This window comes from Panthera leo, chromosome B4, assembly GCF_018350215.1.
Source record: "Panthera leo isolate Ple1 chromosome B4, P.leo_Ple1_pat1.1, whole genome shotgun sequence".
Taxonomy (NCBI): Eukaryota; Metazoa; Chordata; class Mammalia; order Carnivora; family Felidae; genus Panthera; species Panthera leo.
This window is the reverse complement of record NC_056685.1, coordinates 5,194,459-5,213,859: the sequence shown is the minus strand read 5'-3', so window position 1 is coordinate 5,213,859 and position 19,401 is coordinate 5,194,459. Positions and strand designations below refer to the sequence as shown.

The 19,401-nt window shown below is 40.8% G+C and overlaps 1 protein-coding gene and 1 long non-coding RNA gene across 2 annotated transcripts in view; both read left to right on the top strand.

Annotated features, from left to right (window-relative positions):
- IL2RA (interleukin 2 receptor subunit alpha) overlaps nucleotides 1-19,401 on the top strand; it is a 104,376-nt gene that overhangs the window by 22,949 nt on the left and 62,026 nt on the right. The window lies entirely within an intron of this gene.
- On the top strand, nucleotides 8,968-14,943 carry LOC122223833. Its single transcript, XR_006204508.1, has 3 exons — nucleotides 8,968-9,093; nucleotides 13,001-13,176; nucleotides 14,696-14,943. It is a non-coding gene; the product is annotated as an uncharacterized LOC122223833 (long non-coding RNA).

Sequence of the window (19,401 nt, the reverse complement as noted above, 5' to 3'; positions counted from 1 at the left end):
CTGGCTTTAGAACTCTTAAAACCCTTGGAATTTCCTCTGTGATGAGAGTGATCTGTGTATTTTGTTATGTTAATGATGTGACTTTTGGCAAGCCCCGAAGGATGGAGACTGGTAACCTGGGGAACCAGCCAAGTAACTTGAAGTTTGGAACTTTCAGTCCCACCCCTCCCCCTGACCTCTGGAGAGAGGAGAGGGGCAGCAGCTGGAACTCAATCATCAAAGGCCACTGATTTAATCAACCATTCCTATGTTGTGAAACCTTCATAAAACCCCAGAAGGATGGGGTTAAGAGAGCTGCCAAGTTGTGAACAGGTGAAAGAGTCAGGGGTGATGAGGGAGCATGAGGCTCTTTTACTGAGGTAAAGCTAGGTTGCAGAGGGTGGTAGGCCCAGACCTAGGCCTTGTGGTGTACATGGGTAGGGGTGGGTGTGTCAGACAGACACTTGCCCAGCCCTCTGTGGAAGAGGTTGAAGACAATCCTTGATATGTTACCTACACCGAAACATAGACCATAAACAACATCTACTAACTTTAGACATTTTGCCAGTCAGGGAACCATGCTTCTCTCTTGGGCAAAAGGCAGTGACGTGAGGGAGGGAAGATAGCAATTTCCACTTATTACTTCCAGTAGCCAAAAACTGTCCATATCTGGACAGGAGTGACTTCTAGAAAAATCTTACGTGGAACTAAAATCCATATTGCTGCAGCTTCTGCCCTACAGCACCTATTTGATTTGGGGGTCTTTTTAGAATAAGACTAATTCCTCTTCCACATAATGGCCCTTAAGAACCTTGGAGACATACTTTTTAGACAGTAATGTAGCTCATCACCTCTTCAGTTGAGTAGGTGTTCAAATGAACAACTTTTGGTCAACTCATCATCTGGTCTGCGCATTAGATAACTTTATGGTAGCTATGTTTAAAAATCACGTTCACTTATGACAGACAAAAAATATACCAAATAGGAAAAAAACAACTATGTAAAGAAAACTAACAAATGTAGTTATTGACATTAAATGATGAAATACACTCTCTCACCGAAATTTAGGAATTGGAAAGGCATGCCCACTCTTATCACTGTTGTGAAGTATTGTTTTGGAAAACACTAAGCAGTAAGGTGAGAAAATAGAATAAATGGCCTAAATTTATAGACCCATTTATAAATGGGACACAATCCTTTTGATCTACAGATGACATCATTCTATTGCTAGAGAAACGGCAAAGACTTATTAAAGATTTGTGATACTGTTTTGAAATTTTATTTATTAGTTCTTGCTGGAATCCAGGAAATTTTATCCCGTTAAGAGATGTTAGGTGCTATCTAATGATCTCTTCCTCTGAAAAATACAAAAACCTATTTTCGTGGACAAAAACAACAACAATAAAATGAAAGCAAGAAGGGAATTAGGCTCATTGTAGTCTCTGTACTATTAACTGTTCATTGCAAAGCTGTTTTGGCTACATTTTTCTTTTCTTTCAGACTTCAGCTCCATTTGGATTTTAGCTTTACTACACTATTGTACGGATCTATGGCTCGTCTTAGAACCACCCTTGGTTTTACTTTTTCTATCATGCGCTTTGGAAAGCCTAGTTTTTCAGAATTCCATTTAGTCATTCAATTTCCTCTCTTACTGGCATCATAATTTGCAACTACACTATCAAAAATGAAATGATCTGGCTTTCCAACTTTCTCAGGCCATCTTTCCTCTCCAAGTCTAATGCCACCCAATCTTGCCTGCCTTTTTATGAACTCCTGCAACATTCCTTTCTAAAGGAATGTGTCTGATGGCCTCCAGGCTTTTCCTTTATGGTTAGTTATCACAAATTCTAGGAGAATAGATAGAAACATGGCTATGTCCCCCCACTATTACTACTGTTACCATTATTCATTTTTTCCCTTCTCTATAAGAATAATGTAAAGATTCTCTTAGGGTAGGTCCGAGGCCAATGCAAATTCTCCAATCCAAAAAATGCCACACTTAGAGAACTAGGGTCTCTGGGAATGGGGCCATCAGTCTGTGCTATAACAAGCCTTCCAGGTGATTCTGATGCATTCTAAAGTTTGCGAACTGCTGGTCTAGACAAACTTGATCTCATTGAACATTTTTTTGAGTTTGAAAGCTTGAAAAGATATTCCTTTATCAGAATGTATGAAACCTCTATGTTCTGCAGTTTATGTTAGGAATGTGGTTTTCTCAAGTCTTCTTTTGAATATTTCCTGGCTGCTTCTGTTTTCAGGGTGATAAATGTTCATACAGATATCTATCTTCCTGACATGCTGTAACAGTCCTTCTTGTCTCCTAAGAAGCCTGCTTTTTGATTTGGGCATGTTCTTTCAATATGATATTCTCATCTGAAGCACGTATCAGTTGATCTTCAACAGCTGCTTCTTCAGGCTTCATCAAGCTTCATCATGCTTCACCAACCACGCTAGATTTTCAAACAGTCCTATTGGGCCCAGGGTTCTGTGATGGCATCTTGGGCCCAACGTGGGGCAGCTAAGGAAAAGCCCAGCGGGAGCCCTTGGGTTTCTCTACCCCTACTTCAACTGGACTGACTCTTCTTCCGTCAGTTTTAACATTGGATTTACACATTTAATAAATCTGTTTTAAAAAGAGAAGAAAGTTGGGCTCCTGGATGTCTCAGTGGGTGAAGCGACCGACTTCGGCTTAGGTCATGATCTCACCATTGTGGGTTCAAGCCCTGTGTCAGGCTCCATGCTGACAGCTCAGAGCCTGGACGCTTGCTTGGGATGCTGTGTCTCCCTCTCTCTTAGCCCCTCCCCTGCTCATGCTCTCTCTCTCTCTCTCTCTCTCTCTCTCTCTCTTTCTCAAAATAATAAAAAAAAAACATTAAAAAGAGAAGAAAGTTTTCACGCTTTAAAAAATGGTTGACTGTCACTGGGTTGACTTTTGTCTGTCTAGAAAGGTGTAGGCAGGGCCCAAAGATGGGACAGATACCAAATGTCTGAAGCAACACCTGTCTAGTCATTACATCGTTATCAATCAGAAGGCACTCTCATTGCTATTCTTGACCTATGGCCACACATAGATAACTACAGAGCAAATGTTAGCCTCATTCTTGGCTCTCTACTCCCTACTCATCAGTCCAAGGAGTTAATTATCCAATAAACATTTATTCCAATAAGCATTTACTGAACAGTGACCCCCTTCCTCCAAGTTAATCCAGTCCCTGAGACTGGAGAAAGTGGCTGCAGACTTGACTTTGCCTTTCATAACATGGATACAGTAGTGTCCATTCTCTTCTTTTGAATTTCCCTGTGTGACAGTGTCAGAGCTCTGAGGCAGGCCGCATGTCTGGTTGCCTCTTTTATTCAGCACAAGTATAAGGTCTTATATTTCATACTGATGGGCTGGAGTGAGGAAGAAGTGTGCATAAACGAACAGAGGAACAAGTACTACAAAACAGGAAACAACCAAATCATCGCAGTGGGTTTTTGATGTACGTATAAATACATTATTTTGCAGCAGTTTGAATTCTCATCTATGTTTTTATCATGCTTATTCAGTTAAAGTGTTCTCAGCTCAAAACAATCGCCTGCAGGGGAGACAGTCTTAGAGAAGTATGCCTTCAGACAGAAGGAAAGCCAAGGTGAGATTGTAAAAATGCGGTAAAAATTCATCAAATGGAGACTCAAGACTTGTTGATACTACCAGTTAGAAATATTCTAACTATTTCATTCTTTCCAACCAAATTCTTCCTTTTATATATCTGGGTTGTCCTTTATTCTCTTTTGCATGCCTACTCAGTACAGACTCATTGTCTTTGAGAACTGTGCCCCCAATAGACAAACACACACACACACACACACACACACACACAGAACGGGTTCCTGTAGCCATAACCGTAATATGTGATCATGGCCCTTTGGCACAGTTGCTTGGATGAGGAATGGACCTCTGCCTTCAGGAGCCAATTCATTGGCTGTGTGTGGCTAGTCAGATGCTCTCTTGAGGATGTGAATTGCTGGACAAGAAGACTGAGTGGACAGTTATCTAGCGCTGGTCCATTAGACTGACAGCCCATACTTTCCTACGAAGCCACCAAAGCTACCTTGGCCAATGAGTTCCTGGGGCTTAGTTCAGCTTTCCTTGGATTCTGTGATATACCCTATATCCTTCCATAAATACCCACTCTCCTTTGTTCTCTCTCTCTCCTCTTTCTGTTTACTTTGAGTGGATTTCTGTTTAATGCAACTAAATATTCCTTAAGACACTCTATCTTTGGAAAGGTTTATTTATTAGCCCCTACTGTTACTCTAAAACATCAAATCAGATGCCTCTCCTACTCCCAAACTCTTAATCTCAAATCTTAGTAACCATTTAAACCACGCTTCTCAATGCAGGAGGCTACAATGGAAAATTACTTGGAAATTTTATAAAACCTGCCAGTGCCCTAGCCACATGCCACACTGATTGAGTCTGAAACTCCAGGTGCAAGGTCTTGATGTTAAAAATGATTATAAGGTTCCCCAGATAATTCTAAGAACCAGCCAAAACTGCAAACCACTGGAATATGACAATAACCACCCATCCTGCCAATGTATCTAGCCTGTGGCCAAGTTCATACTCACCATAAACTTTGTCTGGCCATGATGTCTACTTTAAGAAAATCAGACATAAAAACATTATTAAAAAAACAGATGAATTCTTCTCTTTAAAAAGATACTTATTTATCTTTCCAAAATGATATTTTTTTGCTGTTTTCTTAAATAACCATTCCCTGCTGATTAAAAATATGTTTCAATTTATTCAGCAACCATTAAGAAAGTGAAAAGTCAAGGCTCAGACTGGGAAAAATATTTGCAATATATGTATCTGACAAAGGATTCATTAATATATAAAGGGTGCAGAAAATATGAAGAATTCCTAATAATGTTTTTTTTCAGAAAAGACAAAACACCCAACTTTAAAAAATGGGTGAAGGATGACTTTAACAGGCACCTGACAAAAGATGATATCCAAATAGCCAATAAATATATGAAAATATCCTCAATACTATTATTTCATTAGGAAAATGCACATGAAAGTCCCAATGACATATGAAGTATAAAATGATATAGGAAAGAATGAAATAATTAGAATATGTGTTATTATCAACAATTATTAAATGCGAATTAAATCCAGCAGAATATCTACAAAGAAAAAGACAGTAGTGGGTGTTGGTGAGGCTGTGGTACAGGTGCAACTACAATCTACACATTCAGTGCTGGTAGGAGTACAACAAAGGACCCTGCTTTGGAAAAGTGTTCAGCAGCATCGTGCAAAGGAACACACACCTACCACGTGACTCACTTATTCTACTCGAACACACATACCCAAGAGAGTTTGTGTGTGTGTCCACAAAAAGCCATGGACCAAGAATTTCTTAGGAGTTTTGTTCATCCTTCCTCCCAATGATGAATTCTTTGGCAGTTTCATACCATCAACATATATCAACCAATGACCCAGGAATTCCCTCCTACGTATGCCTCGGAGAATTGAGTGTCTGTGTCTGCAGAAGAAACAAACAAACTGTACGAAAGTGTTCATAGGAAATTTACACATAATAATCAAGAACTGGAAATAACCTAAATGTCCATCAATAGAAGAGTGCGTAAACATTTTGGCGTATTTATATGATGGAGTGCTACGCAGTAATAGAAGAGAAGAACGAGTTGATATCTAGGATGACATGAATGAATTTCAAAACCATTATGCTGAGTGAAAGAAGCCAGATCTCCTCCCTGATAAAATAAATACACACCGTATGGTTCCAGTTACATGAAGGGAAATAACAAGTGAATCTGGTCTATGGTGAAAGAAACCAGAAAAGTGGTTATCTCTGGAAGAAAGGAGATACTGATTGGGAAGAATCATAAGGACACTTTCTAGAGGGACAGAAATGTTCTAGAACTTGTTTGGGACAGTGGTTACAAGCGGGTGGTGTGTGCTGAAATTCATCAGGCTGCACATTTAAGATTTGTGCCTTTTCGCATTACATGCACTAAAATGACACTCCAGTAAAACTGTATTTAGTAAATATTTGTCAAGTTTCTGTTGTGTGCCTGGACCTGTGTGAGGTATTGAGAATTCAAAGATGAATGATATATGAAGGAAACGTCTGCCCAGAAGGGATTTTGGAGTTTTAGGCAACCTATAGATTCCTGGGTTCACAATTAATTGAAAAGAAGAAAGAAAGAAAGAAAGAAAGAAGAAAGAAAGAAAGAAAGAAAGAAAGAAAGAAAGAAAGAAAGAAAGAAAGAAAAAAAGAAAAGCACAGGGACCTCCAGGTATCAAGATGTCAGGTATCAAGATTATTGACATAAGGATTGGAGAAAATGGCTGTAGATTTATCACCCAGATCTAGACAAGATTTGACAGTCCTTGAACTCCCAAGTGTCCACCCAAGGAGAGCTGCAGGTTTGCAGATCAGACCTACTTCCCAAGATGACCGGCTTCACATCCTGACATTCATGACAACATGGATGGACCTTGAGGGCATTATGCTAAGGGAAGTAAGACAGAGAAAGACAAATACTGTATGATCTCACTTATGTGTGGAATCTAAGAAAACTGAACTCATAGAAACAGAGAGCAGAGAAGTGGTTACCAGGGGCTTGGGAACAGGGGAAAGGGGGAGTTTGTGGTCAAGGGTACAAACTTCCAGTCATAAGATGAGTACATTCTGGGGATCCAATGAACAGCATGGTGATTATAGTTAATAACACTGCTTATATATTTGAAAGTTGCTACGTGAGTACATCTTAAATGTTCTCACCACACAAAAGAGAGAGAGAGAGAGAGAGAGAGAGAGAGAGGGTAATTATGTGACATGATGAAGGTGTTAGCTAACCCTGTAGTGATAATCATTTTGCAATAGATAAGGGTATCAAATTAACACTTTGCGCACCTTAAACTTACACAGCGTATATGTCAATTACATCTCAATAAAGCTGGGGGTGAAAAAAAAAGATTCTTGGCTTTTCAAGATTGCTGCAGAGTAGACCCACTTCCCAAGATTTCTGGCTCTGAGAATGGTAATAGAACAGATGCAACTCTTGAGTGTTTTTGAACTTTCAGTAGATGAGCTCCACCCAGTTGAGAACGAGAGGCCAGTGGATGCCACCCACCAGCCAGGTAGGTCAGTCCTCCTCCACAGAGAGGACTAAGTCAGAAGTAGGAAGAGTGGCTGACTGCATGCTCCAGCAGAAGACCCCCCAAGTGAAAACATGAGGCCAGAGAAGGGTGGGACCATCCAACAACCCCCAAACAGGGAGGCAGATGTATAAACAAACAAGTGCAAAACATTTTGTAGATGACAACAACAAATTTACAACAGGCGCAGAAGAGAATTGTCTACTCTATCGGGAGTGAAAGTCCTAAAAACTTCAAAAAGGAGAAGGGTGAGCTGACTTTGAAAGACGAGGAGCAGAGGGATTTCCCAGGCAGAGTTTTCCCAGAGCATAAGAAAAGCCATGAGGATATGAAGTGGCCTCACACACTTAAAGAACTTCGGGGACAAGGTAGGTGGCAAGACAAGAGGAGAATGTGGCAAGACAAGAGGCTATATTACAAATGTCCTTGTAGGCTGCGCTAAGGATTTGGGGATTTATTCCCATGTAACATAGATTATCATATAATCAGATTCCTATTTTAGGAAGGTAAGTCTGAAGCTCAGGGTAATAGTCAAGGAGAGAGATACCGAGGATCTGCTATCTTTGAAGGAGATGGAGAATCCAGAAGAACGACTGAGGGAAAAGATAGTGAGTTCAGTTTGGGAAATGTTGAGTTTGAGAGATTTAGGGGACCTGGGCAAATCTCTCAGAGGCAGCCTGATATAACACTCTGTAGCTAAGGGTGAACATTGGGGCCGAATGTATAGATTTATAAGTGATCCAAATAATTAAATCTGTGGTAGACAGAGTGAAAATAGAAAAGCACTCCACTTTCTTGGTGGAGGATTCTGTATTTCTACCTGCCCACTTTCTTATGAATGGCAATGCCTTCTGTGGGGAGGGTTTGCCTTTCCATCCCTCTGGTGTCATGGTGGGCCATGGGACTGGCTTTAGCCAATGGAATGGGGAGCATCCTGCACTGAAAAAGCTCTAAGAACTATTCTATGTTTCTGTAAGCTCTCTTGTTTGATTCCTTGCGTCACAAGACTGTCACATGCCAAACGGGCTGATTTTCTAATAGAGATCTACAAATGAAGAAGACCAAGACTGAGAAGAGTTTTAGTCTACTCGCTGTCTGGAGCAGAGCCACAGCCCATGGTAGAGCTTTAGGTGACCCTCGGCTGACATGCAGCATGGGTGAGAATTAAACTTTTTTTTTGTTGTAAGTCACTGACACTTTGGGTCATTCATTTCTGCAGTGAAACTAATACCCATTCTCACCTTTCACACCTTCTCAAATCTACTAGAATGTAAATTCCATGAAAACACAGACATGATTTTGTTCACTGTTGTTTCCCTGGGCCCCAATATGGTGACTGGCACATAGAAGTCGCTCAGTAAAACTTGTTGAGTGAGCCATCTCCTCTAACACATCTTGGCTTCTCCATTTTCTTAGGTGACAACCTTGCTTCTCTCATTTCACCGAGGAAATAAAGCGATCAGAATACTTATCTTGCCTCTCACCACCCCATTCATCAGCAGACCTACCTCTGACCCATTATTTACTATCTTCCACCTGTTATAATTGAAGGACTGTCTATGCTGGTATCTCAGGCTGATTCTTTTGTTTACACATCAAATTCTCTGACCTTTCTTTTACTCAAAAATTTTGTGCCTGCAATTCTCTCTCTTTCCCTTCCAAGCATTTTCATCAGCATACCACTATCCTATAATAATTCCCTCCTTAGAAAACACACAAAATAATTTTTTAAAACTCACTAATTGCCAGGGACTAGGTGGGGAGGAAGGAAGGAGTAGGTAGAGCACAGAGGATTTTTAGGGCAGTGACACTATTTTGCATGATATTCTAATGGTAAATACATATCATTATATTTTTGTCCAAATCCACAGAATTCACAACGCTAACAGTGAACCCTAATGTCAACTACGGACTCTGGGTGATGATGATATGTCGATGTAAGTTCATCAGTTGTAACAAATGTACCACTCTGGTGGGGGATACTGATAGTGGAGCAGGCTGTGGGAGGCCCAGGGGGCAAGGGGCAAATGAGAAATCTCTGTACCTACCACTCAAGTTTTCTGTGAACCTAAAACCACTCTAAGAAATAAAGTCCATAAAAAACCAACTCACTAGCCCCCGAAATGCCTTCCAGCTACTGCTTTATATTCTTTGTTTTCCTCTAGAACATAATTTTTCAAATGAGTTATCACTTAATCTTTGACAAAGGAGGCCAGAATGTACAATGGGGAAAAGATAGTCTTTTCAATAGATAACTATTGGGAAAACTGGACAGTTACATGCAAAAGAATGAAACTGGACCACTTTCTTACGCCATACACAAAAATAAACTTAAAATGAATTAAAGACCTAAAAGTAAGACATGAAACCTTAAATCTCCTGAAAGAAAACATTTGGTCATCAGCCTCTGCAATATTTTTTCTGGATCTGTCTCCTCAGACAAGGAAACAAAAGCAAAACTAAAACAAGTGGGACTTCATTAACTAAAAGTTTTTGCATCACAAAGAAGACCATCCATAAAACAAAAAGGCAACCTACTGAGAAAATGTTTGGAAATGATCTATTCAATACGGGGTTGATGTCCAAAATATATAAAGGACTCATACATCTCAACACCAAAACAAAACAAAGAACAAATAATCTGATTTAAAAATGGAAAAAAGACCTCAAGGGACAGTTTTCAAGGAAGACATCCAGATGGCCAACAGACACATGAAAAGATGCTCAACATCACTGATCATCAGGGAAATGTAAATCAAAACCACAATGAGATATTACCTCACACCAGTCAGAATGGCTAGTATCAAAAGGACAAGAAATAACAAGTGTTGGTGAGGATGCGAAGAAAGGGAAATCCTTGTGCATTGTTGGCGGGAATGTAAATTGGTGCAGCCACTTTGGAAAACAGGACTGAGATCCCTGAGAAAATTAAAAATGGAAATACCATACAATCCAGTAATTCTACTTCTGGAGAGTTACTCAAAGAAAACCAAAACACGAATTCAAAAAGATACATGAACCTTTATGTTTATTGCAGTATTATTTGCAAAAGGAAGATACGGAAACAACCTAAGTGTCCATCAATAGATGAATGGGTAAAGAAAATGTATATATAAAAACAGAGCTACCCTATGACCTAGCAATTGCACTACTAGGTATTTATCCAAGGGATACAGGTATGCTGTTTCGAAGGGACACAAGCACCCCCATGTTTATAGCAGCACTATCCACAATAGCCAAAGTATGGAAAGAGCCCAAATTGTCCATTGATGGATGAATTGATAAAGAAGATGTGGTATATATATACAATGGAGTATTGCTCGGCAATCAAAAAGAATGAAATCTTGCCATTTGTAACTACATGGTTGGAACTGGAGGGTATTACGCTAAATGAAATTAGTCAGCCAGAGAAAGACAAATATCACATGGCTTCACTCATGTGAAGACTTTGACATACAAAACAGATGAACATAAGGGAAGGGAAGCAAAAATAATATAAAAACAGGGAGGGGGACAAAACATAAGAGACTCTTAAATATAGAGAACAAACAGAGGGTTGCTGGAGGGTTTGGGGGGGAGGGGCTAAATGGGTAAGGGGCATTAAGGAATCTACTCCTGAAACCATTGTTGCACTATGTGTTAACTAACTTGGATGTAAATTATAAAAAATAAATAAGTTATAGAAAAATTTAAAAAATTAAAAAAGAAAAAGAAAGAAAGAAAGAAGATGTGATATATATACATATCTATGTGTCTCTCTATATACGTATATCTGTATATGTATGTATATGCAATGGAATATTAGTCAGCCATTAAAAAGAATGATGTCTTGCCATTCACAATAATATAGATGGACCTAGAGGGTATTAAGTGAAATAAGTCATACTGGAAAGACAAGAACCATATGATATCACTTATATGTAGAATATAAAAAACAAAACAAATGAACAAACAAACAATTAGGGAACAAAACCCAGAAACAGACTCACAAATATAGAGAACAAACTGGTGGTTGACCAAGGTGGGGCAGTGGCTAGGTGAAATCGGTGATGGGGATTAAGAGGTACAAACTTCCAGTTACCAAATAAATAAGTCACGGGGATGAAAACTACAGCACAGGGAATACAGTCAGTAATATTGTACTAACATTGTATGGTGACTACACTTAGAGTAGTGAGTATTTTGTAATGTATAAAATTGTCAGATCACTATGTTGTACACCTCAAACTAATATAATATTGTACGTCAACTACAGTTAAAATTTTCTTTTAAAAGTTGTTTATTGCCCGCCTCCACAGTATTCACTTAGATGCCAATGACCATGGCCAGAACAGAACTCTTGGTTCCACCTGTCCCTTATAGCCCAGAGCCACCTTCCACCCACCTTCTCTCTCAGGAAATGGTCACACCTTTCCTGAGTACTGAAGCCAAAGATCTGAGTCATACTTGATTCTTCTATTTTCCTTACGTCCCTCATCCAATCTATCAAGCAAATTCTTGGCCTCTACTTTGCAAATAGATCCCCCAAATGGACACTTCTCACAAGCTTCACTGTTAGCATGGCAGACCAAGCCACCATTGTCTATCTCACTTGGACAACTGCAATAATCTGATGACTTTACTCCTCTCGGCTTCCATCTACTTGGAATACTATCCCAAACTCCTGACATGGTCTACAAATCTTTCCATGATTCAGCCCCTCCCCACTTTTCCAACCTGCATCTCTTACCTCTGTCCTCTGGCTTGCTCACTTGCATCAGCCTGATTGCTGACCCCAGGACATCGAGCTCATTGCTCTTCCAAATAGCTACATGGCTGTTCCTTCACTTTATCCAGGACCTCCTCGAACAGTTTTTCTTGACTTCGCCACCTAAAATAGCATCCTCTCCACAGCCCCCCACCCCCGCCCGTCATCCTGGCACTTTTTACTTGCATGCATTATTTTTCTTTGTAACACTTATCACCACGGAACATTACACTATCTACTCACGTTTGTTTGCTTATTGTCTGTGTGCCTCACCAGAACTCAAGCACCACAGTAATGGCAAGGATTGTGTCTGTTTTGTTCTCGCTATAATGCCAGTGCAATGTGGCTGGCACATAGTAGGTACTCAACAAATAGTAGTGGTAACAGAGCACCAAAAATGAGCTCAGCAGAAGATAAAGAATTCCCTTCTTTGTATAAAACAGGCAGACAAGTCACCAATGTGGGGAAGTATGGGTAATAACAGGACAGACATGCAGTTGTTTTGTTTAGTTTTGTTTTGTTTTCAGAAAAAGACAGAGAAGTGAGAAAATTAGAACTCAGTCCTTGTCTCCAGCATGGATGAAATCAACCTAATCTCAACAGATCTTGATCTCTTCCTTTATCAAACGAGAAACAGAATATTTCATAATAGATTGGGGAGGGAAAAAAGGAGGAAACCCAAACAAAAAGTTCTGAGCTTTTCAGAAAGAATAAATTTCATCAATTCGAGGTATTGTTAATATCCCATCCTGTCTTGACTGATGGAACCGATATTTGGATTTCATACATTTAACAACTTGCTAATATCACTTTGATGTTCTTCTTTTGTTCTGTTTTAATCCTCCGGGTTCATGTAAAAAACAAAATTTGCCTAGTATGAAATAATCCTCTTGCTCCATGACCCAAAAGGTTCCTGTTTTGTTTCTGCCTATTATTTTTATTTATTTTTGTTTTGTTTCATTTCCTTTTCCCAAGCTCTGAAACTAGAAGTTGCTGGAAAGAATTGCAAGGAAAGCTGTGAGCTTTCACAAAAGGCAAAGTTTCTCAGAACTTAAGTAAGCAAAATATTACACTCCTCCATTCTTACCCTCCCTCAGGCCCAGCTCAGTTCCTGGAGACCCATCGGCTCTTAAGGAGAGGCAAGTCTAAAGCCAAAAAAAAACCACACACTCTTCTCCTAAATAAGGAAACTTACATCAACTGGCTAATTGCCTCCAATTCTCTGAACTCATGATTGAGAATGTTGACCATCCTTCTTATTAAAACTGAAGATGTGAGTACAATCAAACCCTTTGTAACCTATTACATAATTGTGGACTCAGAGATAACACAATTGAATGATTTCTCCTCAAACCCAAATCCATAAAGTAAAACCCCTAATGAAAACTGGTTTAGGCTAATACCGTATTGATCTTGTCTCCCAAAAGCAGAGCTTTAAAAGGGCTCTCCAAGCCCAAATCTCCATAGACTGATGAATGGATAAAAAAAGATGTGGTATAGCGGCACCTGGGTGGCTCAATCAGTTGAATATCCAACTCTTGATTTTGGCTCAGGTCATGATACCAGGGTTGTGGGATTGAGCCCTGCACTGGGCTTTGCACTGAGTGTGGAGCCTGCTTAAGATTCTCTCTCTCTCCCTCTGCATCTTCCCCTAGCTAGTGCACTCTCTCTCTCAAATTAAAAAAAATTTAAATATGTGGTGTATATATATACAATGGAGTATTACTCAGCCATCAAAAAGAATGAAATCCTGCCATTTGCAATGGCATGGATGGAGCTAGAATGTATTATGTTAAGTGAAATAAGTCAATCAGAGAAAGAAAATTATTATATGATTTCACTCATATGTGGAATTCAAGAAACAAAGCAGATAACATATGGGAAGGGAGAAAAAAAGAAGAGAAAGAGAAACTAACCACAAGGGACTCTTAATGATAGAGAACAAACTAAGGGTTGATGGAAGGAGGTGGGGGGAAGAGGGACTAGATGGGTGATAGGTATTAAGGAGGGCACTTATTGTGATGAGCACTGGGTGTTATATGTAAGTGATGAATCACTGAATTCTACTACTGAACCAATATTGCACTGTATGTTAGCTAACTAAAATTTAAATAAAAACTAAAATAAAAAAAAGTCTCTCCATGTAACCATGCATTCAACGGATACTTACACTGAGTATCTATTGTGTGCAAGGTATTGCACTAGGCACTAGAAATAAAAGGTGACTTAGAGGCATTTCGTGCCCTTAAAAATACATAATCTGGTTGGAATGATCAGTTATATCTCCAGATACCTGTAACACAATTATAAATTTGAGAATGCCCCGAGAGTAATGGAATAGTGTCCTTGTTTAAGCAGTAGATAGACCGAGGTATCTAGACATGACATCAACCCTAATAAATTGTTGTGAGTGTGGGAGTTTCACAACCACAATGAGACTCAATGTCTTCATGTGTAAAATGGAAATCGTGATGGTGCACTGGCCTCATCCAGTTGCTGTGAGAAGGCAATGAGGTCAAACATATGAAATGCTTAGCACAGTGTTTTCCATGTGGTGTGTTCTTAATTAATTCTGGTGTTTGTTGTTGTCACTGAGATGCAGAGGAGAGACAGCATCTCCAGACAGAGGGACAAAGTGAGATTTCCATTAGGCGGTAGCATTTGAGCTGGACCTTAAAGAGTCCATTAGATCTGGACTTAGTCATTTAGCAGAGAGAACCAGGAAAAGAGGAGGTCATGTTGGGGGATTAGTGAGCAGTTGATTTTTGTTTTGCTTTATTGTTTGTCTGTAGGAAAACCAGCATGAAGGAGAAGAGTGGAGAATTCCTGTTGAAGAGCTAGGCTGGGACAGATTATGAGGGATCTCGAATGCCAGGCTGATGAATCTGGGCTTAATTTCAAAGACATTATGGACATTCCTAAGACTCTAGGTTTGGGATAAGGGAAGGAAAATCTTCAAGAAGATTAAACTGGAAGCAATGGAGAAGAAAGATGGAGAGGCCGACGTGACCCCTCCAAATAAATTCCTACAGCCCCCTGAGTCTGATGGAGCCCCAGGACCTGCTCCAAGCAGCCATTAGTAATTAGTGTTGGTGTGAAAGATGAGATGTATTATTCTGCATCCCTAAACTAGACCCACGATGGAAGCAGCGAGGGGGTTTTTGCTGATACCCATCTAGCGAACACATCTTGCTCTCAAATGGAAAGGGAGAAAAGAAATCTAACTTTCTGACCATCTCTGTGAGATCCAACACAAATGGTCATCATAAGCTGCAAAATGATGACAGGGTCAATTTTCAACTGTCAGAGATGGAGGGCTTAGATTTTGATTCATACGAAGCAAATATTCTCTCCCCGCATCCTACAGGCAGGGCGATTCACAATCGGCCAAATCGCTCCTTGGAAACGAGCCATGTGAAGAGGGGATTTGCTTGATTCACAGTGGATTAGGTATTCCACAGTAGCCCTGTGCCCCATCTAGAAAAATCTGGTGGAAATTACAAACTGTAGACATTCGGCTCTGTGTCACAATAACAGGATGCACCTGTAGATTTCATAGAATTAGTAGCAGTATTCTCTCAACGCCAGCTTGAGAGAAATAAGTCTGTTTGTACAGCACCAACTGGGGCAAAACCTGAGATGGTACGACATACCTCTCAACAACGAGAGGTGTCACTCACAGCAGACGCCAACGACCCCTCCACCACCCACTTAACAAGCATGTGCTGAAGACCTCCACACCCCAGCTTCTCTTGTATTGGTGCGTTTGTTATTTGGGGGCCTGCCAATCTAACAGATGTATCTGCAGTTAGTTGGGGGGCTTTTCTGCTCCCAATCCCCATAATTACACTGTGGGCTCTTTGAGAGCAGGAACCCTATTTTTCTTTGTCTTTGAGTCTTCCAGACCTCGGACTGAATGCCTTGTGCCTGGGTTCCCAATCTGTATTCCTTGAATTGAATTATACTAGAGGGTGCACTCCAAGAGCACATGGGCTGTAGGACAAACAGTAAATGGTGGGACCTTCAGTGGAGATTTCAGACCCATTTCTAGGAGATAAAGGTCAGAAAGGCCTGGGACACCAAACAACCTCTTACTGAACTGAATAAGAACATCAACTATGCAAACAAGAGTCTCCCAGCAGCATTCTGGTCATTCTATGCCAGGAGTCCTCTCCTGTTTGGATTCTGACTCTGAACCACAGTTCAGCACAGCACTCTGCTAGCAAATGGAGTGTGAGATGAGAGGGCAAGGCTGCTTTCATGTGGTGCAGCTGGGAAAGGCAGGGCACGTCTGTGCGTGTAAAGGATCCCTGCAGAACCCACCAGTCATTTCCCTTGTCAACAGCCCATTTCTTTTTCTCTTTGAGTGGGCTGTGAGTATCCTCACAGTCGGTCTGAATTTCTTAGATCTGTCCCAGACCCTAGCACAGTGCTTTAATTGTAGGGATGCAGTCAACATTTGTTGAGGGATGACTTCACAGAAGTGAAATTCTTTTATCCAGGTTTCACCTTCTCCCTTCTTGGGACTCCCCTGTTGAAGACATTAGTACACATGACGTGACAAAGAAGATAGCAGGAAAGAAGAGGGAGACCTTGTGGGCTTCCTGAGTTCTCTAGCCTTCCTTCTTGCCTCTATGTCACAGAGAAAGCTGTGTTCAGCATTTTAACACACCCTCAAAGTGAATTCAACTCCAAAAGGCATGAGTGAGAAATGGATTTTTTTTTAAGTTTACTTATTATTTTGTGAGGGCGGGGGCGGGGAGGGAATAGTGTGAGTGGAAAAGGAGCAGAGAGAGAGAGAGAGTGAGAGAGAATCCCAAGCGGGCTCCTCAGTGTCAGGACAGAGCCTGATGTGGGGCTCCAACTCATGGACCATGAGATCATGACCTGAGCCAAAATCAAGAGTCTGACTCTTAACCCACCAGCCATCTGGGCACCAAAATGGGATTTGTACTCAATCCCATTTGTGGAAACTTTGAGGAAAGGGGCTAGCATTGCAAAGCAAATTGCAAACTATTATTTGCCAATGACTTTTATAATCTCTTTAAACAGCAGATGCCAACTACCCCTATTATTTCCCCAAAGTTTATTTTTTACTTTCTCCTAACCCCTTCTCTGCCACCTTCTGTCATCTCTACTTTGTTGGTCAACCATTTCTTTTTTTTTTTTTCTGTAAGGCAATTTTTCTCACCCTTGGCATCTCTGATGTGCATATCATGCCTACCTTATCAACTATGCCTTGGAGAACTGATGACCCCATCCTCAATGATTAGGAGCCAACAAGCTATCACGCTTCACCACCAATGGGACTCACCATCCCTCACTGCAATCACTTCTTTCTCATCTCTTTCTTTCTCATCTCATCCTTTCTCCTTACTTTTAATTTCTGCTTTCAGTCATTCATGACCCATCTCTCTTATCTTCCTTTCCAAGGAGAATCTGTATCACTTAGGACTGGGCGCATTGTTGAAACGACCATCAAAATGACAATCCATAATGATAAATGAGGGGGAAGTGAAAGAGGGTGGTAGATTTCTGACCACATCTTCTCCTTTCTCCTGCTCCTCCCTTACTCCCTTCTCCCCTCTCTAGACTCTTAGAAATAGTTTCTGCTGCAGGCCAGCAATTCATTAGTGGGGTGAGGGAAGAGATTGGGAAACCAAGGTATAGGATAGTCTGGATAATAAATGCCCCAAACAGAGCTCCTGTCTTCAAGGACCGTCCAGTATAGAGAGAATGAGAGCACAACCAAAAGAGAACAATGAACTCTTGTCCATTAATGGTGCCACCTTCCTGCCCCCACCTAACCTCAGCCTCCAGCACCTGATTTAACCTTCTGTTGTCTCTGTCCATCTCCCCTTGCTGACCTATTTGTTTACGAGCATCTTCGAGGAAAGGAAAAGATGAGACTCACATCAGTGAATTTCTCTTCTGCCAAAGTTCATAACTTCCATTCTCTACCCCTCACCTTCAGATGCGGGGTAATAAGATTGCATTTTTCCTTTGCAAGATATCCTGACATCACTCCTCCTTGCCATGTCAATTCATATCACTTCATTCAGGTCTTCATTATGTCATGCCTGGGGAATATCTTAGTATCTCTGTGGGTCCAATCTCCCCTGCATCTTTACTCTCTCCTGTCCACCTTCAGCCCCTCCGCCAGCTCAGCCATCACTTGGATTCTGTCCCACCCCTGCTTAGGCATTTTCAGTGGCTAAAGTCCAAACATCCTATTCTGTCCATCACGGTCCACCTCAGTCTGAATCCAACTGACATTTCTACCCATAGCTTCCACTGCCCGTCCACACGGCTCTATTTCAGGTCAACTGCAGACCATGCCCTGTTAGAACTCAGTATTTACTTACCAAGCCAGCACTTACCTCTCAAGTACAATTCTTAGGCCTTTCTCGACCCTATCAACCCACTAAATTTTTCCTTCCTGACTTTCTGATGTTCTTGTAATCATGATCATTTGTATTTGTCACTTTTTACTATTAGAAAATTGTCTCTCAAACCTAAAATAAGGCAGTCTGGGTCAGAAATTTGCTGTCTGATGTGAGGAACAGTTTCTTCTGGGAAGTACCAAGCTTTTCTGGTAACAGGACTGAGCAATTTCCTGATAAACTGAGATTCAACTTGCACAGTTGACCGTCTGTCCTGTGAGGAACTTGGTTACTTTTAACCAAATGTTCCTCCCTTGAGCCTAATCTATCAATGTTATCTAGCTACTCTTTCCAAAAAAAAAAAAAAAAAAAAAAAGTCTACTAGAAAAGAGGTCTTTGAACTGGACTAATTGGAAATCACCTCCTTGCAACAGGTTTGAAAAAAACTTTGACATGTGCTCACAAAGCCTTTGTCTGTAATTGCTTTATCATGTGCTAGTTATATTTTTGTGTATATGTGTCCTCACAAATAGTGGTATAATAGCGTTTAAATAGTGGATGATGGTATAGCATGGCAAGTGCTATGACAGTGGGAAGATAGAATTAGAAAAGACCTCCTGGGGGCGCCTGGGTGGCTCAGTCGGTTGGGCTTCCGGCACTTGGTTTCAGCTCAGGTCATGATCTCACGGTTTGTGGGTTTGGGTCCCACGTCAGGCTCTGTGCTGTGTCCGTGTGGAACCTGCTTGGAATTCTCTCTCCCTGTCTCTCTGCTCCTACCCCACTTGTGCTCTCTTTCTCTCAAAATAAATGAAGACAAACCTTAAAAAATTAAAAAAAAAAAAAAAGACCTCCTGGAGGAAGTGATACTCATGAGTCTTTCCACGAGTCTTTCCGCCTCGATTGTAAATTCATTGAGCACAGCAGCTATGGTATATAGAGCCTCAGCGTAAGATTGTATATAATTCATGACAACATGGTTCCGCCATCTTCTCCTCTCCCTAGGTCTTCCGTCTCTGCACAGCACAGTGTGCCATCAACGAGAAAGCTCGTGGTCAGTAAACAAGGAAGGACTAAAAGTTCACTGAATGCAAATTGTAAAAGTCAACTAAGTTATT